Below are 7500 nucleotides of genomic sequence, written 5' to 3'. Positions count from 1 at the left end.
AGGGGACCTCTACTCTCTACGTTCCTCCCATGATAATAATAATAATAATAATAATAATAATAATAATAATAATAATAATAATAATAATAATAATAATAACATGTGAAGGTTCAGGAATGCACTACCGTTGCTCTAAATGATTTTGTAGAGTTGCAGAATCCGTCTATGATAGGAGTGTGAATCTGAACTTGCTGAAATCTAATGATATTGAATTTGACCTTTTTGAGGTCACAGAGTGTCAAAGGTCATGGTTTCATTTTAAGCCCACCTCTGGTTTCATTATCTGTCAGTAATACATTTATTAGTAAATACTTAGATGAAAAATCTATGGCCATACTCATTAATCACCACATATTTTCAAGAATTGATTACTGCAACTCACTGTTCTATGGCTTAACAAATTATCAGCTGAAGAAAATTCAGAGAGTAAAAAAAAAAGAGCCGCTAGATTAATAAAAGGACTACACAATAGGGAAAGAGCTACCCCTGCACTAATTAAATTACACTGGCTGCCAGTAAAAGCGAGAATTGAATACAAGCTACTCTTACTAAGGTTTAAGATACTGAACCAAAATGAACCAAAATATCTAAAAGAATGCCTGAACAAACTAGAACTAGAAACAAATGTTAACATAAGACACATGAGTGACAAACATAGGCTATCTGAACCAAAAACAAATAGTAAATTTGGTGAAAGGTCTTTTAGCTACTGTGCGCTAGACATTATAATAAACTGCCAACTGAAATGAAGGACCTAAAGGGAGCAATTGAATTTAAGAAAAAACTAAAGACATTACTTTTCACAAGATCATATGATTTGGAAGATGCTACAATCAAAGAATTGTATAAGTTATAATGAAAATGTTTCGTTAGATGATTAATATGGACCCGCCCGAGAAGTAGTTCACTCGACTTCAGTGGAGGGTTGGATTTAAACCCAAAACAAGTAATATGAACCGTGTGTGTATCGATCCCCTTGAAATTTAATGTACCAACCTTCAAAACCATAAATTTTCGCTATTTTCATATACCAAATTGTATTTTCGGCACCGAAAAATTAAGATTTTGGTTTCGCTTCCAAGCACATCGGATAATATTTGACGGATTTATAGTCACAAATCGGCTCTGACCTTGACCTTAACCCAATGAGGTAAAAATTTGAATGGTGTCTATTGTGTGTCATAGTGCATCTCTCCTGAATATTCCAAGTAATTCGGTCGAGTAATTATTCCGTAAAGTTGCTTACAAGTAAAGAAAAAACAGAAAAAATAAAATCTACTAAAAACAATATCCCTTGTCCACCTCGGTGGGGACGGGGTAATACTACTACTACTACTACTACTACTACTACTACTACTACTACTACTACTACTTCTTTAGCTACTACTACCACACTTATTATTAATAACAATGATAATAACAATAACATCTAACATAACAACAACAATAATAATAATATGCAAAATAAGCCTCATATTTCTATGGTTGCAAAACATCCCCTTCCTAATTGAAAATGACATAGACTGCTATTTGAAAATAAATGTAATACTAAGAAAACTTATTATAATATTTTCTTGTCCTTTACGTCCTATAATTATTACAAATATATCCAACTGTACGGTAGGAATTACTGATTGCTTAAAAACAACAACACAAACTATCATAAATACCAAACCGAATGGGATAACTCAAAATAACTTACCTATTGCCGAAATCAACACGAGAATTGTACGTTTTACAGCTTGCCATTTTTTCCTTAATTATGAACGGCTTACGAAAAAATCTCTTTTTACATACTAATTATGGAAATTATTTGTTAATTTATGGATATTATAAATCACATGTCTTCCAGTAAGCCATTTTCACATAATAATGCATTTGTAACTTCATAAAGTCTTTTGAGGTACCTTCGTAAAGTCCTTTGTGGTACTTTCGTAAAGTCCTTTGTGGTACTTTCGGAAAGTCCTTTGTGGTACCTTCGTAAAGTCCTTTGTGGTACTTTCGTAAAGTCCTTTGTGGTACTTTCGGAAAGTCCTTTGTGGTACCTTCGTAAAGTCCTTTGTGGTACTTTCGTAAAGTCCTTTGTGGTACCTTCGTAAAGTCCTTTGTGGTACTTTCGTAAAGTCCTTTGTGGTACTTTCGTAAAGTCCTTTGTGGTACCTTCGTAAAGTCATTTGTGGTACCTTCGTAAAGTCCTTTGTGGTACCTTCGTAAAGTCCTTTGTGGTACTTTCGTAAAGTCCTTTGAGGTACTTACCTGGCTAATGTGATGAAGATCTGAAAATAGAGAAAAAAATAATGATAAACAAAATTATTTTTTACGGAACAAAACAACAATAATGATAAGCTTATACCATAGCAGTTATCTATTTAATCCTCTCTGTGAAATAAATAGGCTTAACCTGATTTACAGTGATATCCTGGAGATGATAGATATTGCAATTCATATTATAAAAATTGTACACATTTTCACATAAAGCAGAAAAGTAATTCTCCCATTTCTCTGAACAGTTTTGAGCACAGGAAATAGGAAAGGATTTAAGACAATCGTAGCAAAGTATTAAATTAAAATATGTAAATAATTCAGTAAATAACTACAACTAAGTATGGATTAGAAATATGTAGATTCCATATATATATATATATATATATATATATATATATATATATATATATATATATGTATATATATACACAACAATAACAACAACAAATACAGCCATTTTTAGTCCACTGCAGGAGTATGGTCAGTTTTCATCACCACGCTAGCCAGTGCGGATTGGCGATGGTGGAAGATTTTCGTCTAATCACTCAGCAAACCGACCTAGTATGGGTGATATATATATATACATATACATATATATATATATATATATATATATATATATATATATATATATATATATATATTCATTTATAAATAAACACGAATAAATGGTGGGTGATAAGTAGTGGGAAATGAAGAAAAGGATTCAATCCCCTGGCATTGTTATGAATTATGGTTGAGGGAGAATTACGAAAACCGGAAATGAAGGGAGAGGAGGAGTAAGAATTAGCCAGAATCGATGGAAGGAAAAGAATATAAAAGTTAGTATCGAAGAAGTTCAGTATAAATTGGACAATGCATCAGAAGCCTTACTTATACAGTATGAACACACAAACACACGCATATATACACATATATACATGTTTCTGTATATATACACTCATTCTCCGCCTATTGACGCAAAGGGCCTCATTAACAGGGAGTGGTTCCCAAATTCATATATATACATACATATATATATATATATATATATATATATATATATATATATATATATATATATATTTATATATACATACATATATATATATATATATACATATATATATATATATATATATGTATATATCAGTATTTATTTATATATATTCTATATATGTATGTGTGCAATATTTATATATATGTAATATATATAAATATATATATATATATATGTATATATATATATATATATATATATATATATATATATATATATACATATAAAGTGAAAGAAATCGTTACAGATAGGGTCATCACAGAAAACTGCACCGTCATCGACAAAGGATGACCACGGCAGAGGAAATCGGATGTATCAATCGAAGCTGGTAGGCGGCACAGTGCATGCGAATGCCATTTGTGACCTTCAAAGACTTATAGAGCTGAATTCCCCCTTCAAATTCTTCCTTTTTTTTCCTAACCAGCAATTTGCGTCAGCTCAATTTAAAACGATCTTTCAGTTTCATACGTTTTTCTAATTAAGATGACTGTCCAATATAGAACGGCAATGTCACATATTAAACGGCTGTTCAAAGTTCAAATGTCCAATTTAGATGGACTGTTCAATTTCAAATGATGGTAGAATATTTTTCCCGACTCTTCCATGTTCAACAACTCTCTTTTATTGCTTTGGGCAATTCCGAAATTGAACTTTTGAGAGACTGATAGAAGCTTATGGCGGGTCATATGCAGATGATCGTGAATTCTTATAAGTTACTAATAAACCAGGTTCAAACATTTTATGTCCCGTTATTATTGTAACTATATATATATATATATATATATATATATATATATATATATATATATATATATATATATATATATATATACATACATACATACATACTTATGTATAATTTCATTATCGCTAATGTTTATTTCATATTCATTGAAAATTTATGGCTAATAGAATTTTTACAAAGTATTCCTTTCAAATGTAATATAAGATATTCATAAACCGTATTCAAAAGATTTTATGCATGGTATTTAATATTACTAATGAAGTATTTATTTTTTTCATTATTCGGAGTATTTATCATTGTTACTAATGGGTTTCTGTTATATTTTTTCATTGAAGATTTACGCCCATTTGAATATCTTAAAGTATTCCTTTAAAAAATTCGATGGAAGCAACTGGAAATAGATTACAAATAAGAATTCAAATTGCCAATTATCACGAACCCCCGGGCGCCCTAAAACGAAATAATTTCATTCCACATCCTGCTAAAGACAGGGATAAAACTGACTGTATATTTCTTAATGGTTAATATGGTGTTGGTATACATGCAATTGCAAGGCGAAGCAAGAAAAGAACAAAAAAATAAGCGCTAATGATATGGATCCCAAATGAGCGTGCTATATGCCACCGTCAAAGCAAATAAAGGTTGGATTTTCACGAAGTAAATCACAGATAAATTTCGCGCCAAATCGAGAGTCGCGAAGTTTTCCCGCCGCAGATCTGCCGAATTCCGATTAGATTTATCCCTCGTGGATAAATAAAAACGATCTAATGGGCGGATAAAAATGATAAGTTGATGGGAAATAAAGCGCTAAGTCCAATTAGGGGAGCTTTTGGCTGACATAAAACTGAATTATACCGTCGTAATCAGTACAGATGGCGCTAGTGCGTGTAAGTTGTGATATTTCTATGCTCGTATAGAGAGTTAGAACAAGGAAAGCTTCTGTATGTGGCTGGGGGACGGTGCAAAGCACCCTTATTATTAGCTTTATGGAGATGTCACGGTTCATGACTTCTTTACTGTTTGTGGCCATTATTAAAGTAGATTCACGATATATCAGTGGGGTTCTTTGCGTACATATTTCTTCGTGTAGGAGTAAGACATCACAATACATATACACAAGCATGTAACCCATCTCAAGGTTCAATTAGGATATATATATATATATATATATATATATATATATATATATATATATACATATATATACATACATATACATATTTATATATATACATACATATATATATATATATATATAAATATACATATATATACATATACTGCATATATACATACATATATATATATATATATATATATATATATATATATATATATATATATATATAAAGTAAATATACATATATCTAATTATATACATATATATATATATATAAAGTAAATATACATGTATCTAATTATATATACACACACACACACACACACACACATATATATATATATATATATATATATATATATATATATATATTCATATCAGCCATATATATTGAAACATTAATCTCTGGATTCTCTTATCGACCTGGAGATCAGAGCCCCAAGGCGGATCCACCTAAATGTACAACAGATAACTTGAACAAACAGATGATCTGCACAATGATACGTGGAAATACAGATTTCTATGGTTAATTGTAATATCGGTTGGTTCATTAAAAATATCGTTGATGAAGTAAAAATGGCAAGAGAAGAATTTAGAAATTATACGGGTGAAACGTAGCCTAGCAAAGCTCACCTTACCTCGGAACATAAAAGTTTTCCTTAAGCAAAGTTGACAGATGAGAGAAGGTTTAAAGGTTTACCGGTTTAAAGGTAGCTCATGAATGGCAAAGGCAAGGGACAGCGACATTGCCATAGCAAGCAGGACAATGCCCTAGAGACTGACCATATATTATTAGATCAGCGCCCATGCCTCCTCTCCACCCAAGCTAGGATCAGGGAGGGCCAGGCAGTGTCTAATGATGACTAAGCAGATAGATCTATAGGTTCCCCAAAAACCCCAAACATTAGCTCACAAGTATTGTTAGGTTGCAGACACTAATGGCACTAAAGAGTCTGAGCGGGAATCGAACCCTCGACTGGCAAACACCAGGCAGAGACGTTACCAATCAGGCCAAAACAACCCTAACACAAGATAAGGGAAGATCAGTGTCTGTTTAATTCTTATCATTATAATTAATAGAACTGTTATTTCAATGATTATGAAAATTGAATAGAATGATGAAGCGAAAAATAATTGAAAATAATTATTCATATGATTTCGTAAGAAGGAAAATTAATAAAGTTACGATGATATATAGAGTTCGATTTAAAAATCATCACTCATAACAGCATATGCTCTACCAGTCGCAAACAAACTTAAGAGGACGTAACGATTCGACCAGCGATATTACAAGAATGTTGAATCCGCCTCCCCCCCTCCCCAATCCACCAATTAACACAGCATTTTCATTTCAGTAGTAGTACTGAGTAAAGAACAAATATATCTTTGATTTATTGTTTATTTGCCTATGACAAACAGGGATCTACATCACAATATCACAATCGTTACGTTCAATGTGAAAAAAAAAAACTATCAATTAGCGTTGCGAAAATAGACGGCAGTCATATACCTTTATTTCACGGATGTACTGATCATGCAAAAAAGCAAACAATGTGTTTTTTAACTTAGCATTTGTTTGGCAAAAGCAAACAAGCCTTGATGACACTGATCATTTGCAGATTGACGAATGGGGACGGCAGTCAATATCCTGACTTAGTACTTACGCTGGAAAATCCTGCTGCATGAGCACATTTCCGTGTCGTTTCGCAGCTTTGATAAGCTTTTGAGTTGTAAAAGAACTCGAAATGACGAGGTTCGAAATTTTTCTAGAGCCAATTGCCATGAGGTTTAAAAAAAAAAAAAAGGAAAGAGGTGCTAGTCATTATAAGGCTTGGAAACTAAAAAGATTCGGAGCTGAATATCATTATTTAAATGGAATAAAAAAAAATAGGTACGAGTATCGTTATCTTATTCTTCGAATCTGAATGAGCTGGTCTCGGATGGAGGAGTAATTCGTATAATTTAAAGTATTTACAATGCAAAATAATTCAGATTGATGAAGCTTTGGAATGTGAATGTATAATAGCAATCTAATTGAAAAGTACTCGGAAAAAGAACAATTAGGAATGATAAACAAATTACAACCATTGGTCAGCGAAATCCAACTTTTTGAACGACGATATTACACAATGGGGATGTTTAGACATGAAACGAATTTCCTTATTTCCTTTCCTCACTGGGCTATTTTTCCCTGATGGAGCCCCTGGGCTTATAGCATCTTGCTTTTCCAACTAGGGTTGTAGCTTGGATAGTAATAATAATAATAATAAAAAGAAAGAAGGGGTACAATTATAAATAGTGAGAATCAGCATCAAAATCTTAAGCCTGAAG

General features: G+C 31.9%; 1 pseudogene; it reads right to left on the bottom strand.

Moving 5' to 3' along the window:
• Window positions 1–7500, bottom strand: part of LOC137647046 (zwei Ig domain protein zig-8-like) — a 622779-nt pseudogene that overhangs the window by 413018 nt on the left and 202261 nt on the right.

This window comes from Palaemon carinicauda, chromosome 9, assembly GCF_036898095.1.
Source record: "Palaemon carinicauda isolate YSFRI2023 chromosome 9, ASM3689809v2, whole genome shotgun sequence".
Classification (NCBI taxonomy): domain Eukaryota; kingdom Metazoa; phylum Arthropoda; class Malacostraca; order Decapoda; family Palaemonidae; genus Palaemon; species Palaemon carinicauda.
The sequence above is the reverse complement of the archived record's forward strand: the minus strand, read 5'-3'. Positions and strand labels throughout refer to the sequence as shown.